General features: G+C 51.8%; 1 protein-coding gene and 1 long non-coding RNA gene across 8 annotated transcripts in view; one reads left to right on the top strand and one right to left on the bottom strand.

Moving 5' to 3' along the window:
* The window catches only part of LOC123369347 (maestro heat-like repeat-containing protein family member 7), a 172,383-nt gene that overhangs the window by 21,237 nt on the left and 128,077 nt on the right, over positions 1–23,069 (top strand). The gene's annotated exons all lie outside the window — the stretch shown is intronic.
* LOC123369370 lies at positions 14,358–20,976 on the bottom strand. Its single transcript, XR_006579016.1, has 3 exons — positions 20,862–20,976; positions 15,751–15,906; positions 14,358–14,828 (listed from the first exon to the last, which is right to left on the bottom strand). It is a non-coding gene; the product is annotated as an uncharacterized LOC123369370 (long non-coding RNA).

Below are 23,069 nucleotides of genomic sequence, written 5' to 3'. Positions count from 1 at the left end.
TAATGCACATTGGAAATCATAATCCCAACTATACATACAAAATTATGGGGTTTAAATTAGCACTCAAGAAAGAGATTTTTGGAGTCATTGTAAATAGTTCTCTGAAAACATCCACTCAGCATGCAGTGGCAGTTAAAAAAGCAAACAGAGTGTTATGAACCATTAGGAAAGGGATAGATAATAAAACAGAAAAATATCATAATGCGTCTATATAAAACCATGGTGCGCCCACACCTTGAATACTGCGTGCAATTCTGGTCACCCCATCTCAAAACAGATATACCAGAATTGTAAAAGGTGCAGAGAAGGGCAACAAAAATGATTAGGGGGATGGAACAGCTTCCATATGAGGAGAGATAAAAAAGACAGGGGGCAAGTCTACACTTCAAACACTGTATCGCTGTAGCTGCACTGGCGCTGTAGTGTTTACGTGAAGATGCTCCTATGCGAACAAGCTCTTAATCCACCTCCCTGAGAGGCGCTAGCTGAGTCAGTGGGAGACGCACTCCTGCTGACATAGCGCTGTCCACGCAAGGAGTTACGTCAGTAGAAATACATCGCACAGGGGTGTGGATTTTTCACACCCCTGAGCAACGTAGTTATAACAATATAGGTCTGTAGTGTAGACTTTGGACCATTTAGTTTAGAAAACAGATGACTAAGGGGGGGATATGATAGAGGTCTATAAAATCATGACTGGTGTGGAGAAAGTGAAAAGGGAAGTGTTATTTACCCCTGCACATAACACGAGAATTAGGTGTCACCCTATGAAATTAATAGGAAGAAAGTTAAAAACAAATAAAAGAAGGAATCTAGTCACACAATGCACAGGCAACCTGTGGAAAGTGTTGCCGTGGAATATTGTGAAGGCTAAAAGTATAATTGAGTTCAAAGAAGAATTAGATACGTTTGTGAAGGATAGGTCCATCGGTGGCTATTAGACAAGATAATCAGGGCATGCAGCCCCATACTCTGCATGTCCCTAAACCTCTGACTACCAGAACCTGGAACTGTATGACAGGGGATGGATCATTCAAAATTTCCCTGTTCAGTTCATTCCCTCTGAAGCATGAGGCACTGGCCACTATCAGAAGACACAATACTGGGCTAGATGAACCATTGGTCTGAGTCAGTATGTCCATTCTATATAAGTTATGACAAGTAGAATATGGATAAGGGATGCTAAAGTCATCCGGGGAAACTCTATGGCTTGCAGGACTAAGGATAATAAGGAGGTTTTTTTAAAAAAGGGTATTAGGAACAAAAGAAATCCTAGGAATGGTGTAGGCTCTATTACTAGACGGAGACTGTTTAAAAGGATGCAGAAAAGGCAGAAGTGTTCAGTAAATATGTTTTCCATGTTTGGAAACCCCATGTCAGTGTATTTAGGGAGGACAAGGGGTGCTCTTATATTTTTGCCGCAGCATGAAGGAATGGAGGTGGTGAAGTCCATCCACAGCCTATTGGCAGATCTCCTGCTCCTGCTTCGCACAGCACAGAGTGAGACACCCCACCAGCTGGCCCAGGACTCTGAACTCCTCCACTCCCTGATGGAGAGAGGGAGCAAAGGGAGTCACTCGCCCCTGCAGACCTAGCGCAGCGAGTCCCCCTGGCATTGCCCTAGCAATGGGTTAGAACCGGGGAGGCAGAGACCCACCGCAGAGAGACTGGGGACAATGACAGCAGGAGGAGCCGTGGGGCCCATCACCACGGGCTGAGGAAAGCTCATCAGGGATGGGGAAATCTGGGCAGCAAAGTCAGCAAACGCTGCCCCTGAATGGGGACCAAGGTAACGATTGAACTAATGTCCAGTCACCATCTCAAGGGCAAACTCCTAATCCCAGCCCTTTCTCCCACCCCACTCCCTTCTCTGACGTCAGGCCCAGGAACTTGGGGTCACCTTGGACTCCTCTGCTCTGCATCCTGCCTCTCTCACTCCATCCTGGAGCTCCCCAGAGCCCTCCCTTTCTGCGCTGTCCCCAGCCTGCTGGCTTTCTCCCCAGGCTACAGCCTTGTCCTCTCAACTCCCCCTCCTGCCAGCCCTTCCCTTTTCCCTCCTGCAGCTGGCTCCTTCCTCCTCCCCATGTCGCACCAAGCCCCTTGCCCTCCTCTCCTGGGGTCTGCACAGCTTCCCCCCACCCACTCCCCAGTGCTCTGGCTCCTTTGGCCCCTCCCAGTCCTTTCACTTTGTCCCCTCTCACCTGCCTTCTTCAGTCAGGGGCTCCAGCTTTGTATAATTTTTGTTGGTGCCCAAGCAGGGCCGTGCTGTGCATAGGACGGACCGGGAGAACTGTCCCAGGCTCTTTGCTTGGGGGGGGAGGGGCTCTGTGCTTTGGGGGACCCCACGCTTCAGGGGGACACCAGGCCCCCCTCTAGCCCCCCAGGCCACCCTGGACCCCGCATCCCTCTGAAGCGCGGGGCAGGGGTAGACACCACCATGTTGCACAACGGATACTTGACAAAATTACCGGACTTAGTGAGGAACACTGGGGAAGGGGCAGGGGGGGGTGTATTATGTCATTCAACCCCTAAAATAGCACACCATTGTTCACACTGAAACCCCCCCACAGTAATCTAGCTAATAACAACAATAAAAATAAATTAAACTAATAATGAAATATATGTGTAGACTGTATATGAGATTATTACATGAAAAATGAAAATGAGCTTACTTTGGGCTTTTACAAGGCACTTATATCATTTAAACACATTTGGTACCCTGAGTAATGATAACACTTCTTGCAAATCACATAACTAGGGAACCCACGGTCACCTTCCCTCACTCCATTGCAAAGGCACAGGGGTTATTGCTGGCTGCCCTAGGGCTGCAGAAAACCTTATGGGCAAAACATATGGAAAGAAGGGGATCAATTTGTACAGAGGGTTGAAGGGGGACTCCCATAGTGCATTAATTAACACTTAAGAAATACATCAAAATTAAATATATTACAAAGATAAGAAGCTGTAATGACAAACTTTATTTCATGAGAAGCATCAGGGAAAGAAACCCAGAAGGAGTAATGGTAGGGGGAATCCTAGGGAGACCAAAGGGGCTGGTAGAGGGAGCAGGCAGAGAACAGGGGTAGAGACAGAGTTGCTGCAGGGTTGCCCCAGTTTTCTGCATCTCCTCCGGAAACACTGATCTCTATAACTATAGGAGGGAACAATAAATGGAATGCCCAGAAGAATGAATGACTTGAGGACAGTTTCCTGAAGGACCCTTACCCATCTTTTCTAGCTTCAACATTTATATTTCTACTTAGGGTGCTTTGGCCCACAGAAATAAAAATCCACACATCTTTCATGTGGTTTTGGACCAATGGAAAAAACTAGGTACAATTCAAGTGACTTTTAAAATTGCCTATGAAACCGAGTTAACAAAATAAATGAGCTTATGAACAATTATAGTTTCAAGTGAAAAAATTTGCAAAGAAATTATAAGTTTTCTTACAGGAAAAGCCACAAACTGTCTGAAAAGAAAGAGAAGACTGAATTACTTGCCTAAGTGAAATTAAATACCCAGAGAATTGCTGGGCCTGCAATGATGATGACAGGGGCTTGCTCACCTGTAGCTCCCCCTCCCTGGGCTGTTGAGGCACAGCCAGGCATGTCTGCATCTGCAAGCAGGCACCCTGCTACAGATGGAGCTCCCATTAGTCCTGGTGGTTGGGAGCATTCCGGCCAATGGACTTGGGAGAAGGGGGAAGGCAAAGGGGGAGATTGTAGGGAGCAGAGGGGGAGGGAAGCTGTCACTGGAGGCAGAAGCGGGGGCTCTCTGGTGAGGGGTGATGGGGGCACAGGGGCCAGTGGGGGGGTCTTTTTGGGGGGCAGAGGCTTGTGTGGGTCTCTGTGGGGTGGGGGGGTGATGGACAGAACCAGCTGCAGCCCAGGTCTGCTCTGTGGGGTTGCTATAGCCCCCCAAGGAAACCCCCTCTGAACTTTGTATTTAACATCAGCCCCGGAGTGCCCATTGCTGCTCCCCCACCCCCAGGGCTGTGTCTGTCTCACAGTGACAGGCTCCTCCTGCTTTCGGCCTGCGGCCCCATGCTGTGGAGGCGTGGCCAGGCAGCTCTGGCAACGCCCTCCACAGCTGCCATTGGCTGTTGTTCCCGGCCAATAGGCTGGCAGCAGGGTCAGGGCTGGTGGGGGAGGGGGACGGAGGCAATGTGCAGAGCTGCCCTGCCTGTGCCCAGACTCTCTGTGGCGCGCGGGGACGCTGGGGGGGGGCCAAGATCCGTTGGGGGGAGTCACCCCTGAGGTGAGGGGGCTCCTGAAAGCCTTTTTAAACACCCACAAGTCTCTCTAGCTTGGGCCCTTGAATCGCTAACAATTTAAACATTAAAGCCAACTCTTCTAAGAAGACAAATAACCCCATTTAAAAAAGCAAAACTATTTTTTTTTTCAGAATAAAAACGAAACTGCTTTTTAAAACCATTTTGACCCCTCCATTTTTGGGGAGAGTAGGGTGATCAGACAGCAAGTGTGAAAAATCAGGGTGGGGGGGTAACAGGAGCCTATATATGAAAAAGACCCCCAAATCAGGACTGTCCCTATAAAATCGGGACATGTGGTCACCTTACTCTCCCCTAACATTCACCTTTGTGATCTGGGGAGGAGGAATTAAGTTGTCTGCATAACTGGGCTGCTTTTGGCTAATTTTTTTCTTTTAGTTAAAATACATTTTTCTTTGGGGCCTTTCAGTATTAAACATTAAATCACCATACACAACAATCTTTAATGTTACTCTACCAATTCCCAAGTGTGGGGCCCCTTGCAGATATCAACGAATGTCTTGGGGATTGTTTGTTTGTTTTTTAAACATGTTTCTTTCATGCTTAAAATTTGGGGGCTGTTTTTGAAATAAAATTGGTGTATCACAACCATAGTAAGCACCCTAGAAATACCCAGAGCTTTTACATGTTTGATTTTCTTTAGCACAAATGCTTGTTCTAAAGTATTGTGGAGGTTTGTGAACCCTGGAAACATTTCAGTTTTGGGTTAGACCCATGTTTATTTTTGTAAATTATTATTTTAATGACTTCGAGTTGCTAGAAAGAGCGACCCATAGCATTTGACCAACTCCTGGGTTATATTTAAACTGTCCAATAGCTTTCAACCAACTCCTGGGGTCATATTTAAACTATCCAATAGAATTCAACCAACTCCTGGGGTCATATTTAAACTGTCCAATAGAATTGAACCAACTCCTAGGTTATAGTTAAACTGTCCAATAGCTTCTGCTAACTCCTGAGGTTTTATTTCAGTTGCATATTAATCAAAGCTCACCATCCTCACTCACTCTCCTCTCTTACTGTGGGCGTACACCCATCAAATTTAATTACTGATCACTTATACCATTAACCCCATGGCAACAAGGGTGGCTAATCTCAGTCACTTTGGCTATGACCTGGGGGTGTGGTTAAAACCATTCAGTTCAACAGAGTGGGTCAGCTCTATTGTACTCAAACATGTCTGAATCATCCCTGTTTTTTTTAAATGGTAAACAGATTTTTAGGGAGGTTCCCCCCCGGCCACGATTCTACAACATATATTTCAGCTTTTTGTTCTGAATGGGTATCTTTTACACAAAGACAACAGATCACACTGCAATAAGATTGGTGCCATTATTTAGTAAGACAGAATGGCCAAAGAGTGACATTATGTAATATATATTTTCAAAGTTAAAAACAGGGAGCACACCTCCTCTTGCAGTCCAGCAGAAGTTCAGTTCAAGATAGTTTCTGTTGAAAGAGGACAGTCTCCAAAAAACTGAGATTTTTACACCAGCGTAACTCTTTGTTTCAAACAGATTTCAAAAGTCTGTAGTTAGCAGGTAGATTTGATCATCACAACTCTGAATTAATAGATACTTAAGGACTTTAGGCCCTCCTCCCCTAACATTCCCTTTTGTGATCTGGGGAGGGGGAATTAAGTTGTCTGCACAACTGGGCTGCTTTTGGCTAATTTTTTTTCTTGTAGTTAAAATACATTTTTCTTTGAGGCCTTCTTACAGTATTAAACATTAAATCACCATCACAACAACCCTTAACATTACTGTTGGTGGCACCAGGCATGGCCCAGTGTTAACAGAAGGGTGGAAAATGACAGTGCCAATGAAGGCTCCCTGTATTAGGCCTCTGCTTGTCTGAACCGCTTCCATGTTTAAACTTTAATTAACCCCACAGGCTAGATGGAAAGAATGGAATGTGTGGCAACTAGTTATCAGTACCAGGAGGCAATTATACAGCCTGCTTGAGTCACTATTCCTGGCCTGGATTTTCCCTGCCAGGGAGTGCTGCACGACGAGATTGCTCAGTGCAGTTAGGAGGAGACAGAGTCACGTTGAATCTGTGATGACCAGACCATGAGTTTGATCAGCTAGGCGATCCTTTCCATTGCTGTCAGCTGCCCATGCACCTCTTAGGACACGGTTCAGGGGAGCAGGACCTGAGAGAAACAAATTGGGACAAATTGCTAATGAGAAGTACCAAAAAATAGCTCAAGCACATAGGGAGAAAATCAGCTAGGCTAAGGCAAAAATGAGTTCTAACTGGCAAGGGACATAAGACAATCAGAAGCAGCTCTATAAATGCATTAGGAGCAAGAGAAAGACAAAGGAAAGTGTGGGGCCTGTTATATCCTTGGGGGCAGCCGGTTTAGGAAGAAATCACTTGAGGCCAGAGAGCAGACAGCTAACAAAACCACCATTTTATTTACAGACACAGAGCTCACCCAACTGGCCGAAACCAGCTGGGCTATCCCCTAATAATCTAACTCAGTTGCCATAGGAACAAAAACCATGACAACCAAATACACAACAGGGCCACTACTCAGCAGGGAAGGAGAGCAAATAATGGATGACACAGACAAAGCCAAGGTGTTAATGCCTTTTTTGCTACAGTTTTCACTAAAAAGGTTAATGAGGACTAGATGCTTAACACAATATTAACAACAAGGGGGAAGGAATACAGGCTAGACTAGGGAGAGAACAGGTAAAAGACAATTGAGGTCAGTTAGATGTATTCAAGTTGGCAGAGCCTCATGATATTCACCCTAGATGGAGCTAGGCAAAGCAATCGCTGCATCTTTAGGAGGGCTGAGGCTCCAGAGGACTGGAGAAGGGCAGACACAGAACCTATCTTCAGAAAGGGGAACGAGGAGGCCCCAAGGAATTATAGACCTGTCAGCCTAACATTGGTACCCAGAAAGATACTGAACAAATTATTAAACAGTTTGTAAGAATCTAGAGGAGATAATAGGGTAATAACCAATATCACCATGCCAAACCAATCTAATTTCCTTCTTTGACAGGGTTACTTGCCTAGTGGATGGAGGGAGGCAGTATATGATGATGTATATGAAGTTTAGTAAGGCTTTTGTCATGGTTCCACAAGACATTCTCATAAGCAAACTAAACCAGTCTGATCCAGATGAGATTACTATAAGGGGGGCGCACAACTGATTGAAAGACAGAACTCAAAGAGGAGTTATCATTGACTACGAGGCAAACTGGGAGGGTGTCTCAAGTGGAGTCCCCAGGGGTGTGCCTGGTCCAGTACTAATCAATATTTTCATTAAGAACTTGGTTAATGGAGAGGAGATTATGCTTGCAAAGTTTGCAGATGACACCAAGCTGGGAGGGGATGCAAGCACTTTGGAGGACAGATTAGAATTCAAAATGAGCTTGCTAAATTGGAGAGTTGGTCTGAGGTCAACAAGATGAAATTCAGACAAAACAAATGTGACACTTGGGAAGAAAGAATCAAATGCATAAAAACAAAGTGGGGGATAACCGGCAAAGTGGCAGTGCTGCAGAAAAGGGTTTGGGGGTTATCATGGATGTCACACTGAATTTGAATCAACAGTGTGATGCTGTTGAGAAAAAATGGGAAATGTCATTCTGAGGTGTATTAGCTTGGAGCACTGTGTCCAGTTCTGGGCACCACGCTTTAAGAAAGATGTGAACAAACTGGAGCCAGTCCAGAGGAGAGGCAAAAAATGATCAGCAGTTTAGAAAACCTGAACTATGAAGAAAGGTTGAACAAATTCAGCATGTTTCATCTTGAGAAGATGGAAATGGCACCTGATAACAGTCTTCAAATACATTAAGGGCTGTTATACAGAGGATGGTGACCAATTGTTCTCCATATCCCCTGAAGATAGGACAAGAAGTAATGGGCTTAATCTGCAGCAAGGGAGATTTAGGTTAAATATTAGGAAAAACTCTAAGGGTGGGTAAGGACTGGAACAGGTGACCTAGGGAAGTGGTGGACTTCCCATCATGGAGGTTTTAAAAAGCAGGCTGGACAAACACTCATCAAGGACGATCTAGGAATACTTGGCCCTGCCTCAGTGCAGGGAGTGGAGTAGATGACCTCTTGAGATCCCTTCCAGCCCTACACTTCTATGATTCCCTCTTCCCAGGCTCTGGAATCGAGGAGACCGAGCCTCTGCCAAGGACATTTCCCTCTTTTTGGACAACAAACCACCCACAGAATCTACTTTCTGTGGCCCCAGAACTAGAACATTGGGGGAATCTAGCTCTGGGCTCTGACCAGGTTGGTGGGGCCCATGGGTGGTGCTCCAGGCCCACCGCCTAGGGATCCCAGTGTGATTGCTGGGTGGGGGTCTCTCAAGCCAGGAAGGGCTACGAGATCTTTACCATCTCTCTGCAGTCCCACCACGCCTGCAGGCAGCTCAGTTGTGGTGTTGACGGGCTCTGGAGACAAGGACCTGTGCACAGCCAAGGACGCGGCATGAGTGCCAGGGTCAGATGGGGGCTCAGTGGAGAACACAGCAGATCCCGTGCTCCTCCACCCCCACCCCATGCAGACGTCTCTTAGATATAGCTAGGGCACTTGGCCCTCCAGCCCAAGAACCTTTCTAGAGAGCTTACTCTGAGGAACAGAAGAAGGGGGTTGGGGTGTCCCATGCTTGGGATTCAATGAAGCCTTGGTCGCCGAGACTCACCCCAACTACAGGACTAGGCCCCTTCCTGCACTCATGCCTCCAGACCTCCAAGATGTTCTGCAGCTCCACAAGGTTGGGCTTCTCATCCTCAGACATCAAGGTCTTCAGCACCTCACTCATGGCTTTCAGAGTTTGCGTGCAGAGCAGAGGAGAAGCTGGAGGAAGTGGTGTTACCCAGCCAGGCGATGAACCGATCAAAGTTCCTCCTCTACCTTGGTGGGTCCTGTGCTTATTGGTGGATTTCCTCACCTCAGCGATCTTCCCCTTTGGTGGAACCCACATTCTGGGTCAATTCCTCCTGTGTCTGATCAGGAGTTGGGAGGTTTGGGGGGAACCCGGGCCCACCCTCTACTCCGGGTTCCAGCCCAGGGCCCTGTAGATCGCAGCTGTTTATAGTGCCTCCTGTAACAGCTGCATGACAGCTACAACTCCCTGAGCTACTTCCCCATGGCCTCCTCCAAACATCTTCTTTATCCTCACCACAGGACCTTCCTCCTTGTGTCTGATAATGCTTGTAATCCTCCAGTAGTACACCCTCTCACTCTCAGCTCCTTGCACCTCTTGCTCCCAGCTCCTCACATGTGAATCTCACTGACTAACTGGGAGGCTTTTAACTAGTTCCAGCCAGCCCTTGATTGGTTTCAGGTGTCCCAATCAATGTAGCTATCTCCACTGCCTTCTAGAAAGATCTTAATTGGCCCAAGGTGTCTTGATTAACCTGGAGCAACTGCCATTTGGTTACCATGGTACCAGGGATTTGTGTAGCTTGGGGCTAATATACCTGTTCCTCACTACTTTATTGTAGCCATCTGGCCTTGCCCCATCACACCTGGCGTGTGACACCTCCCAGGCCATGGCAGCTCCTGGTATTCCATCTTACTCAGTCACTTGTACCCACAGGGGACCTACTGCAAACTCCTCCTGGCAACAGGACCCCACCTGCCTTTGCTGTCCCCAGGGAGGCCACTGCACGCAGTCCAACCCACTGGAAGAGTCAGAAAGGATTCCGCATTTGGAGGGGGAGGGGAAATTTCCAGCCAAGCTTCGGTTCCCCTGGCCTGTGTGCGTCTGAAGCCGCCAATCTCAGGCCTGTGCCCCCAGCCACACACTGGGGATGAATGTGCTTGTGAAGGGAATGTCTGTTCCGCAGTAATTGCAGGTGCATGTGAAGGATAAATGCCTACTACTGCTACCCTAGGAGGGAGTTACTCTTTTATCTCGGGCAGTGGGGCCTGTGCTTTGGTGCTGCAGGTCCTGAGCTGAAGTCCTGCCAAGGAGCTGTGATCATTACACTCTTATGCTAGTGCCAGGTAACTCAGGGGGCAGGTACATAAACAACGAGCAGGATTCCGACTCGGTTTGGGGCAGCTCCGCACAGCCAGTTTGGGGCTTACCTTGGCATACAGAGCAGCCTCCACTCCCTACATGGTACGGGGTCCCAGTGCTACAGAGCTCTGTGCCAGGGGCCGGCTTTGTGGGGGTTTCGCAGCTCATCTCTTCAAGGCCTGTGTGGTAGCAGCCGCAGCAGAGAATCCCAGGCCTGATTCCCCCCACGCTGGGTCTCCTGAATGGCCCTTGCCCTGGGGGGACTCCATTGCTCACCCTACCAGCAGACATGACAGGGTGAAGGGGCAGCTGATCAGGAGTTTGGGGATCTACATTTAACATCCCTTTGCAGCTCTCGCCCGAGATCACATTGCTGGCGTCGGAGATTGAACCCAGTCCCATAAAGCAGGAGGCCTTAGAAGGTGATGGTGACTCTGATCAAAGACAGAGCAGTGGTAATACCTGGGTCTGCCAAGCTGCAGGCTGTGTGACGGAGATCTTAGAGAAAACTCTTGCCCCCTCACTCCCGCCCCAGCAGGGGAGCAGCCCCGATGCACAGCAGGGTCTGGCACAACGATTCCTGGATTCCCCACCTCTTTGCTGCCCAGCCCAGCAAAGATCCAGTTGGAGCCCTGGTTCCCAGCGGCCACCCCACTTCCCTGCCTAGCATGCAGGCTCAGCTTGGGGATTTGGGGAGCACCACACCTGGAAGGAGGGACGATGTCAGCAGGGCCGGCTGCAGACCCCAGCGCGGCAAGCACGCGCGTGGGGCGGCCCTTTCCCGGGGGGGCGGCAGGCTGGGCCGGCGGACCTGCCGCAGTCATGCCTGCGGGAGGTCCACCGGAGCCCCGGGACGACCGGACCTGCCGCAGGCATGACTGCGGAGGGGGTGCTCGTTCCGCGGCTCCAGTGGACCTCCCGCAGGCGTGCCTGCGGCAGCTCAAGCGGAGCCGCCGGACCTGCGAACCATCCGCAGCTGCGGGAGGTCCAGCCGAGCCGCGCGACCAGCGGACCCTCCGCAGTCATGCCCACGGGAGGTCCGCTACTCCTGCGGCTCCGGGGCGCCTCCCGCGCATGACTGCTTGGGGCGGCCAAAAAGGTAGAGCCGCCCCTGGATGTCAGGTCACGAGTGGTGTACCTGCTCTCCGGATCATTGCTGAAGGGGTCAAAGGGACCAGCAGTGAATCGGTCTGGTCTTCGCTGCGGGAGAGGGAAGAGGTTCCCAGTCTGCATGGGATCCAGGGATCCAGGGCCTGCCTTTTCTGCTTGCTCTGACTGCCTCTCCTGCCACCAACAGACAGCCAGAGCCATCGGGTGTAACCTGGGCAGGCACTGGGCTCCCATCATCAATCCACCCCTGAAATGCCCTGTGCTTCGACATGCGTGGCCCCCCTGCAAAGGAGCCAGCAGACGGGGCTGCAACACCAGGGGGCATCTCATGCTCTGGCCAGTCCCCTGCAATCCTAGGCTTTAACAACCCACCGTGCACCGACCATCCCCTTTGATGGGTGGAAAACATCCTCCAACCCTGCAGCGTGATGGATCAGGGTGGGCAATTCAGTCAGTCTCCACCTGATGCTTCTGCTGCCACCCGTAATGCCCCAATCAGCTCTAGAGGCTGCAGCTGCTGCCAGCAGGAGGGGCCATTCCCCCCGCCAGGGTTTTCCTGTCTCTCCATCTCATGGCAGCCCAGAGCAGTACAAGGTCTATGGAGTTTTCTCCCCCCAGTGACACCGTGATCTTGCCACCCAACCCCCAGAGGGGCCAGGCCCCACCACAATGCAGGGCCATGGCTCCGGCCATTTTTACAGCCCCCTCTGTCCACTCAGGAGGCGCCACTCACAGGCACGGAAGGGCTGAGGCACACACAGCTCCTGCTGCTGCTGTGGGCTCTTCCGCCAATTCTTCCCTGGCTCCAGGAGGCACTTGGCTCCCAGCCACGCTGGGAACTGACATGCCAGGCACCCCAGGGCCTTATCACCAGCCCATTCCCAGGCTTGGCATGGCAGTACATTTCCTTTCCAGTCACCGTCCCCTGGCATTAAACAAGGGACTCCGCGCTGGGCATGTGCACCTGGCAGCACACAGCCCCTGAGAACAGACAGGCCAGGCTGCACGGCAAGGGCTCCCAGAGACAAACGGCAGGAGGGCAATGCTGGGAACTCCCAGGCCGCCTTCAGCTAGAGCATGAGGGCGCCCCGGCATCCTGGAGAGCATGAAGCTAGCTTCAGCTCAGTCTTTGTCCCCCCCAGTTCTTTGCACTAGATGGGTCGGACTCCTGGAGGGACGAAAGTGTCGATCAGGAGTTCCTGGCTTATCCAGTGTCGGTTTCCAGCTCTTGTAAAAAACTGGTGACTTCCCTTACACAGGAGCTGGCGTTCTTCAGGCTGTGCTGAGCCCGTAGACGTTCCACTGTAGGGGCGTGTGCACCCAGGGCATGTGAGTCGCAGACGTTTGCCAGCAGTACCACGGAGCGGAGCCTGCGCCCCCCCCCGCCCAGCGCACAGGCGTCAAAAGGGCACATCCGCCACCTCCCTCTCCAGTCCTTCACACCTGCATGCTGCCAGGTGAACATCCCTATTTCTACTGAGACCTCAGGGGGCAAGGTTTATAGGAACTGGCTGGGGTTGGTTCCCTGCCCCGTGTTTCACCCCTACAGCTCGCTGGGGATCTAAACTGCCACTCACCGGTTTGAGCCTCTACCTAGCCAGGCCCTGTTCTCTCCATCCAGGCAGTTGCTAGCCCTGAACCCCTGCAGGAAGCCACGACACACAGGTGCTTGGGGCTCGTGAGAAAGGCTATCGCCGGCTGAATGATCCCTGCCTGTATGGTGGGGATTGAGGCCACTTTGCCAGCAGGTGCCCCCAAGTCCTGTGCTGTGGTGAGTCATTAGAGGGGATGCGGCTGGACAGAAAGGCAGAATTGGGTCCCCAAGCAGAGCCCCTCTACTACCTGCCTGTGTCCTAACCGCCAGGATAATGGCCAATCCCACCTTCAGGTCAGGTTCCAGCATCAGGCCCTGTCGATACCCACAGCTGTTGCACCCAGCGTGAGCTGATAGACTCTGGAACATCCAGTATGTTTACAAACACTAGAAACTGCCTAACACCAGGCACGGGGGCTGGGAGACGGGGGATGTGTAGGGTACAGAGCATAGCTCCCCCAAACGCTGAGCAGAGGGGCTGGGAGACGGGGAATGTGTAGGGTACAGAGCACAGCTCCCCTAACGCTGGGCAGGAGGCTGGGAGATGCATAGGATACAGGGCACAGCACCCCTAATGCTGAGCAGGGAGGTTGGGGATGTGTAAGGTACAGAGCGCAGCACCCCCTAAGTTGGGCAGGGGGGCTGGAGATGGGGCAATGTAGGGTACAGAGCACAGAACCCCTAACACTGGGCAGGGGGGCTGGGAGATGCATAGGATACAGAGCACAGCGTCCTCTAACACCTGGCAGGGGGGCTGAGAGATGGGGGGTGTAGGGTACAGAGCACAGCACCCCCTAATGCCTGGCAGGGGGCCTGGAAGCTGGGGGAATATGTAGGATACAGAGCACAGTGCTCCCTAACACCAGGACACGAGGCCTCGTCCATGTCAGGGCAGAAATGATCACACCCTTCGAATGGGGGATCTGGCAGGAGCACTGCTTTACATTAAGGTTCTTTTGGTGATAGGCTAACCTTACCCCTGTCCTGCATTTTGAGTGTGAACAGCTGTAGATGGAAACCCAGATGGCAGAGATGGAGCAGGACTAACCGTGATCACTTAGTCTAGCCCTCACCCTGTGTCTAGCCTGTACAAGTGTTGAAAACAGCAGGTGCCTTTTCTTGCCCTGAGATGATTTTGGAGATGTCAACGCTTGCTCCGGCTTTCTCCCTGTATGGGTTGTGGGATCCAGTGGAGCGGTCTGTGTTCTGTTTACAGGACAAGATGTGTAAATCTTTTATACCTCTATGTATTACTGTAAATACAGTTATTTAATATATCAAAGAAATAAAATAAATAAAAGCATAAAAATACATCAGAAAGCACCAAATTGAAACAGGATTGCTATGTACAGGGGGGATTGCTATGTACCGGGAGGGGAGGGGGAGCACATGACTAGTTAACTGCTCAATAGCTTTATTCAACATGTACTTTTTGACATGTTCCCACACCTGGTGTAGGGTTTATGTTCTACCCTCCGTTCCCATTTCCAGTCGTGTACATTTTTGGCGCTGTACCTGGTGACTGGACAGGGCAGGAAACCAATGGGGAAGAAGTCATGGTCTGGCATGAAGTGTTCCACCTTGCTCCAGGCGGGGTCTGATGCCAAAAGCCCCCAGAGAAGGGAGGCTGGCTTTTCCCAGAGCTAGGGCAGCTGGGCAGCTTCAATGACCGGGCTCTCCGCAGTGCACATTGTGGTCATCCTATGGACAAATGTCCATAGGCCGCAGCAGGCTGGAGGCTGGTTCTTGAAGGCCTCCAGGATGAAGATGGTCTGAGAAGCCAGGCATCAGACTGTGGACTTGCTGTCCTGCTGCAAGCCTTTGAGGTCTAAGATTGAAAGGAAGGAAATGGAGGTCAGAGCCATGGCACTCTGGAGAGCCCCGGCAGGCCAAGCCAGCTCTGTACCTCTCGGCCCACAACAAGGAGGCAGCAGGCCGGGTGGCAGGAGGCAGGGGACTAGTGGGAACAACCGCAACCCTCACTAAACATCCCCGCCGCCCTCCACAGCTGGGGGAGCCTCCAGACACAGGCAAGAAGTCCAATGAACCCCATTCACTCACTATTTCTAGGACTGCCTCATCCCTGCAGTATCTGAGAGCCTCATCCCTGCCTGTATTTACCTTCCCCCTTCCCCCCCAATGCACAGATGGGCACTTAGGCCTAGAGAGGGGGAGAGTCACAAAGGGGGCTTGGGCATTGTTAGGCGCCGCCTAACTTCAGGTGCCCTGCTGCCCTCCAGGAAATGCCGAGGAGGGAGCTCAGCCATTCTCTAGCTCCGGTTGGGAGGCCCAGCTGTGAACCTGCTCTGGGAGTGAGGAGTCTGAGCTATGTCACCCACCCTTCCCTTTTCCCGAACAAATGTGGTGGAAATGCTGCTCTGCCCTGGTAGGGGCCATGGCCAGGGTTGTGCTCTTCCCACCAGCACAGCCAGGGGAGCGTGCGGAGGCCGGTGGCTGTAGGAGTGGTGAGGCAACTCCTCGCCCCACCCAATCTCTCAGCCTGGCTGCAGGGGGGTGTTGAGCTCAGAGGATGCAGAGAAGACTCAGCAGTTGGGTGGGGCACCATGGTCATGGCACTACTGGACTCAACATTCAAGTGATTTTGAGTGTCTGATTGTCACAGCACTGAGCACCTGCCCTCTGCCGGCCAGACCCTTTAAAGGGGGGGTGTCACATGTTGCCCCCCCCCCAAACAAATTACTGGTCGCTCTGTAACTATCTCAGCCGCAGACTCCAGTTCGTGGCCTCACCTGGGACACGTTGGGACGCTCATCATGCACAAGGAGGAGCAGTGGGACCAGGCTCTGGAGCACATGCTCCTTCATCTGCCTCCAGTTGGGCCCCCTTACAAGCTCCAGCAGGTCTTTAAAGAGGGTGATGGAGAGCACCTGGAGCTTGCTGGACACCTGCAAGAGACGATATAGGGAGAGGAGGAGACACTGTGACAGTCATTCTCATCCAGCGGGGCAAGCGCACACTGTGCCAGAGATGTCTGCCCTGCAGGGGGTATTGGTAACTCACCTCCAGCCATACAGCCACAGCTGGGGCCAGAGTCTCATGGGCATAGCGCCATTGAAGGCAATAGAGATGCAGATTTCCACCAGCTGAGGGGCTGGCCTGGTAACTTCTTGGCCAGGGAGAGCAGTAAGCTGGGGTGAGACTGCCACTGGGCTCTCACAGCCAGCTCTGGGTGCACTGACATCAGCACCCGCCTTTGTCAGCCAAGGGGAAACGTTCAGGGTGGAGCAGCGCCAGGACAGGGGCGGCAGAGAGGGAGCGATGAGGAAAGATTCAAAGAGCGAAGGTGGGGTGTAGTTTGTCCACCCGCTTTGCAGGTCCAGCTCACACTGGTGTTGACCCACAGCGGCCCTCTAGCCAGGCCAAGGGGGCCAGGCATGGGGGGCAAATTCCTACATTGGTGTTTGTTTGGGCCATGCTCAGGGACCTGGGGTGAATTTAACCAGGGCCAAGGGGTGGTAAATGTGCAGGAACTCCCAGACAGGGGGCCTTGGAAGCCATGACTGGAAGCCACCCAGCCTCCAGGGGTTTGGGGTGGGGTGAGGGGTCAGCTCAGAACAGCTGGGCAGGCTCTGTACAAAACACGTGGGACGGGTATAGGGGCATCAGGGCTGCACTGCAGTGGGCACAGGCAGATGTTGAACTGGCACCTCTCTGGTCTTCCCTCCAGTTGTTGAGGCCTGTTTGCCTTTCCCTGGTGATGGGCGTTGTGTTCATTAACACTATTTGGATTTAACCCCTGCCCCATAAAGAACCTGTTCTGTTCCCCTCGGGCCCGAAAGGGGTTTGGTTTAAACGGCTCACCCCAGGGCGAGATCCTGCATCCTTGGTCCAGGCTGCCCTGTCTCTTTGGCCAGCTGGGGATCCAGGAGACCCTGGGAACAGCTTTAGCCAGGCCTGTGCCACTACTAAATAAAGAGCGGCAGGGTCCCAGCAGAGTTCGGGAGGTTGAGAGTAGGATTTACCGTTATGAGAGCTGGGGAGTCCCTCCAGGAGCCCCCACTGGGGCATTACCCCTGGAAGGCAGTAATGGATGGGCCCCTTTCTCCTGCCCGCTTGCTGGATCTCGCCACCCAGTGCGGGACTGAACATCAGTCTGGTGAATGCGCCGGCGGGGGCTAGTTTGTGGGTACGAAAGACCTGAGAAGAACTTTCCCGTCCTTTGACACTGCTCTGCCATGAGAATGAAGGGGAGAGGAGAGGGCGGTAGCTACAGAACCTACAGACAGAGCCGTTTCCTTATGGAACTGACTGGCCAGCTGTAGGATTCCTGGCCAGGGAAAGGAGGGGCAGATTTTCACCAGGGTACCATCACTTGTCACCCTGGAAGCCAGTAAGAGCATTGCAGCACCCTGTGCTGCAGAGGCCCCCTTGCTGCATGCAGGCTCAGGAATGCACGTCCTTCCCCAAGGGGAGTCTCGTCCCCAGGCTGCCCTCATCCTGGTCATAGACCTGCAGAATACCAGGGTTCCCATCCTTTCTGCCATGTGCTCTCATGGAGAATGTGGTAGCAGAGGAAGGCGGGAATGGGCTCACGTCATTTATGACCATCCGTTTTCTGGCTAGGAGGATAGCACAGGCCCTGCTAGCCCACCCCCCAACCTCCATTCACAAGTCTGCAGTTTGAACGGTCTCCTGTGAGCTGCCAGGCCTTACATCATTAAACAATGGCAGGAGTTGCTCAGCCACTTGCACAGCCGTGCGGCTGGCGCTCTGCCTGTCCATGCCGGTGAGGAGGTGTTTTAGCACGGCGATGGCCTTGCTGATGAGATCTCTGTCTACCTCCTGGAGTTTCCCCACCTGTGTGAAAGGAGGAGCTGCTTTACGAAACACCCTCCAGTGACCCAACAAGCCATTTCCAGAACAACGTCCGCCTCCCCTGCAGACAGAGGCACGGGAACTAGGGGTGCTGCAGCACTCCCAGGTTTTACGCAGGGCTCTGCTCCTGGCCCCACACACAGGGTCCCAGCTGCTGGTCCTGTGTCAACCCCCAGCTGTGGCCCCAGCCTCGGTCCCCTTTCTCCATCCACACCGCCCCCCCCCACACCTCCTGGAGCCATGGCCATGCTCCTGACCCCAACTCTAATGGTGGAGGGGTGTGTGGACAGGGGTAAGTGGGGGGGTGAAGCACCTCCACTATAAAAAGTCTCCCAGCGCCCCTGCCTCCAGATGACATGTTAGAGCCTCAAAGCCTTTGCACAGCCAGCTAAGATCACGGACAGTGGGGCTGGCTACCTGCAACATAAGCAGCTGCTTCCTTGTACCCCAGATCTCAGGGGATGGTTTTTATTAGCAGATATCATCCGCGGGAAGTTCTCTACACAACACGTTGACCCCAAATAAATCAAGTGTATTATTGTTTGAATAGCACCTCGAGGACCTGTCTGCAATGAGGGCTTGTGCTGGGGGCTTTCCAGGCACAGTAAGAGATGGTCCCTGCCCTAGAGCTTACAGGCTAGACACACGAAGAAAGGATTTCTATCCCCATTGTACAGACATGGAACTCGGGCACAGAGAGGCTACGTGACTTGCCCACAGTCACCCAGGGAGTCTTGCAGAGCCAGGAACCAAACCTGGGTTCTCCTGAGTCCTGGTCCTTACAGCCCAGCCTAGGTGAGGGAGTCGATTTTGCACACTAGTTCTAGGGTTAGGCTGTTACTAAAAGCCAGATTCAGTCATTTCTGTATTTGGTTTTTGAACCTTTCAAAGACAGCCCCACAAAATCTCAACCGGCATCAGGGAAAAAATGGGTCATATACAGGCTAACCTGTTCCGGAGCAGACCAATTCACTGCCAGTCCCTCTGCCCCCTCCAGCAATGGCCTGGAGAGTGGGGACACCACTCATGGCCTGACATCATCCCTCCTTCCAGATGTGGCGCTCCCCAAATCCCCAGACTGAGCCTGCATGCTGGGCGGGGAAGTGGGGTGGCTGTTGGGAACCAGGGCTCTGACTGGATCTTTGCTGGGCTGGTAGCAAAGATGTGGGGAATCCAGGAATCGCTGTGCCAGACCCTGCTGTGCATCGGGGCTGCTCCCCTGCTGGGGCGGGAGTGAGGGGGCAAGGGTTTTCTCTAAGATCTCTGTCACCCAGCCTGCAGCTTGGCAGCCCCAGGTATTACCACCGCTCTGTCTTTGATCAGATTCACCATCCCCTTGTAACGCCTCCTGCTTTATGAGGCCAGACTCGGAGGAGAAAGAGGCCCTGGATTACATCGATGCCTTTCTCACGAGCAATGAACAGGTACTAAGAGCCCTCCTCTGACCTGTCAGCTAGTGCCCTGTCCACATGCACATCCGCCCTTCTCTGGAAGATGCATGGATTCTAAGGCCAGATGGGACCACTGTGACCTTCTGTATAACACAGGCCAGAGACCTGCCCCCAAATCATTCCTGTTTAAACTAAAGCAACTTAAAAATGTCCTGCCTTGAGTTACAACAGGTCACCCACCATGCCCCTTGCTCAGTTGTTCCAATGGTCTATTACTATCTCTGTTAAAAACGTACATTTCCAGTTTGAATTTGTCTACTTTCAATTTCCAGCCCCTTTGAGGTGCCACCTGATGTACCGGGATACCACTAAGCCCGCCTGTTCTGCCAGCCTGGGCCCCCTTTACCTTGTCTTGCTGGTCTTGGGTAGGGCCACCCAGAGGGGGGGGACAAGTGGGGCAATTTGCCCCAGGCCCCGGTCACGCAGAGGCCCCCACGAGAATGTCGGAGGCTCCCTCCGGCCTCTGCCTTCCCCCATCCCCCGGAGCCTCAGCGCGCCGCCTCCAGGAGTGGCCCTGGACAGAGCTAAAGCAGCATGGCTCGGGCCGGGCCTGAGCTCCTCCTACTTGGAGCCGCATGGTAAGGGGCCAGGGCTGAGCTCCTCCTACTCAAAGCTGCGTGGTAAGGAGGCATGGCCTGAGCACCTCCTGCTTAGAGCCGCATGGTAAGGGGGTGGGGCCTGAGCGCCTCCTGCTCAGAGCCGCATGGTAAGGGGGTGGGGCCTGAGCGCCTCCTGCTCAGAGCCGCATGGTAAGGGGGCGGGGCGGTGAGCTCAGGTCCCGATGGAGCCAGGCTGCTGCAGTGCTGTCCAGGGGCCAGGAAAGCTCCTGGACACGGCATTCTCTGAGGCTCTTGGAGAGGGGGGAGGTGGGAGTAAGCAGCATGGTAAGCCCCTCTGAGCTGGACACCCTCCTGACAGGCCCCCCCAGCCCTGAGCCCAGCTCCCCACCCAACAGCATTGCCACCCCCAGGCAGCGACAGCCCATTGGCACCAACCATCTCCATCACCCAGCGACAGCCCATTATGTAATTGCAAATGTATACATACTGTCAAGGTTCCTTCCCACTCTGAACTTTAGGGTACAGATGTGGGGACCTGCATGAACACCTCTAAACTTAACTACCAGCTTAGATCTGGTTTTGCTGCAACCACTCCTAAATACTAACTCCCTTCCCTAGACAGTCTTGAGAGACTTCTTCACCAAGTCCCTGGTGAACACCGATCCAACCCCTTGGATCTTAACACAAGGAGAATTTAACCATCCCCCCTCCGTTCCCCCACCAATTCCTGGTGAGTCCAGATCCAATCCCCTTGGATCTTAAAACAAGGAAAAATCAATCAGGTTCTTAAAAAGAAGGCTTTTAATTAAAGAACGAAAGGTAAAACTCATCTCTGTAAAATCAGGATGGAAAATACTTTACAGGGTAATCAGATTCATAGAGCCCAGAGGAACCCCCTATAGCCTTAGGTTCAAACTTACAGCAAACAGAGGTAAATCCTCTTAGCAAAAAGGAACATTTACAAGTTGAGAAAACAAAGTTAAACCTAACACGGCTTGCCTGGCTGTTACTTACAAGTTTGAAATATGAGAGACTTGTTCAGAAAGATTTGGAGAGCATGGATTGATGTCCTGTCCCTCTTAGTCCAAAGAGCGAACACCACAAAAACAAAGGGCACAAACAAATCCTCCTCCCCCGCCCCCCACAAGATTTGAAAGAGTCTTGTCCCCTTATTGGTCCTTTGGGTCAGGTGTCAGCCAGGTTACCTGAGCTTCTTAACCCTTTACAGGTAAAACGATTTTAGTGTCTCTGCTGAGGAGGGATTTTATAGTATTGTACACAGGAGGGCAGTTCCTTTCCCTTTATAGTTATGACACACACATTAAAGCATTTAATGTTTTAAAATCATGTATTTCGTGTATACCTCTACCCCGATATAACACTACCCAATATAACACGAATTCAGATGTAACGAGGTAAAGCAGCGCTCTGCTGGGGTGGGGCTGCGCACTCCAGTGGATCAAAGCAAGTTCGATATAATGCGGTTTCACCTATAATGCGGTAAGACTTTTTGGCTCCACAGGACAGCGTTATATCGAGGTAGAGGTGTATTTTCAAATTATTAAAAATTAATTTTCGAATGTATTTCACTGGTTATTTTTTACATTTCCAAATACATGACACTATAGTATTGCAACTTTTTTTTTATGGAAGGGGCCCCTGAAATTGCTTTGCCCCAGCCCCCCGATTCCTCTGGGCGGCCCTGGGCTCGGCTCACAAGCCACTTTCAGCCATACACTCAGGCAGGGCCACGCCCAGCTGCAGAAAGACATAGACCCTGAGGTCAGCTCTGGGAAGACTCAGCTGAAGGGGCTTGTCCCAGTACTCTGGTGCCCACCTCCTTTGGAGTACAGACCCAAAGGTTTTATTAAATTTGCCTCCTCCCTTGATGTGAAGAGAGGCATGCACAACTCTTTGCCCCTCCTCCCAGTTACTAATTGCACAAACTGGGTTATGGGATAAACAAGAAATAAGATTCTTAACTACAAGAGGTAGATTTTAAGTGGTTCTAAGAGATAGCAAACAGAACAAAGCAGATTACCTTAGTAAATAAACACAACATGCAAACTAAGCTTTCCACACTAGATAGATAGGATCTACACTAGCAATTTCTCAGGCTGGCAGATTCTTAAGATTCTTTGCTGTGCAGCTTGGATTTCCCAGGTTTTCTTACACAGGTTAGGAATCTCTCTCCAGCCTGGGACCATCACTTCTCATAGTTCAATCTTTGTCCCTCAGGTGTTTCCAGGTGTCTTATTGCAGGGAGCGTGAGGTCCCCCCGATGTCATTGTTCCCCTTTTATCTCCTCTTCCCACTTGCTGGAAAACTCTTTTGCTGTGACCTGGGTCCAACAGTTCCCACTGTGTAGCGTTATCTCGAAGAGGTTTCTATGCTGTTTGCTGATAGAAACGATGCCAAACGGTTCTACGAAGCCGTCAGATCCTTGTACGGACCTCGGCCCTCAGGGAGCTCCCCTCTACTGGACTCAGATGGTGCAACTCTCATTACTGAGAAGACTCTGATTCTACAGCATTTTCAGTCCGTACTGAACCGCCCATCCTCCATCAATAACGAGGCGATTGACAGAATGCCCCAGACGGATATCAACCACAGCCTGGACGTCCCACCATCAGAGACTGAAACCCTACAGGCCATCAGCCAGCTGTCCAGTGGCAAGGCCTCAGGATCTGACATGATCCCAGTGGAAGTCTATAAGGATGGTGGTGCAGTGCTTGTCGACAAACTCACTCAGCTGTTCCAGCCCTTCTGGAATCAAGGATCCATTCCTCAGGAACTGAAAGACGCGTCCATCGTACACCTCTACAAGAGGAAAGGAAATCGAAAAGTCTGCGATAACCATAGAGGAATATCACTGCTTTCCAGCATAGGCAAGATCCTTGCACGAGTGTTGCTGAATCGCCTGATTGACCACCTGGAACAGGGTCTACTACCCGAGACACAGTGTGGCTTCCGCAAAGAGCGTGGCACTGTGGACATGATCTTCGCAGCCCGACAGCTCCAAGAGAAGTGTCAAGAGCAGAATCGTGAACTGTACACCATCTTTGTGGATCTCACCAAGGCTTTTGACACTGTCAGTCGCGAAGGTCTGTGGCGCATCATGTCGAAGTTTGGGTGCCCTGACAGATTCATCCTGATGGTACGTCAGTTTCACGACGGCATGATGGCTCGTGTTCTGGACGACGGAGAAGCTTCAGAGGCCTT

The sequence above is a fragment of the Mauremys mutica genome, chromosome 4, assembly GCF_020497125.1.
Source record: "Mauremys mutica isolate MM-2020 ecotype Southern chromosome 4, ASM2049712v1, whole genome shotgun sequence".
Classification (NCBI taxonomy): domain Eukaryota; kingdom Metazoa; phylum Chordata; order Testudines; family Geoemydidae; genus Mauremys; species Mauremys mutica.
The sequence above is the reverse complement of the archived record's forward strand: the minus strand, read 5'-3'. Positions and strand labels throughout refer to the sequence as shown.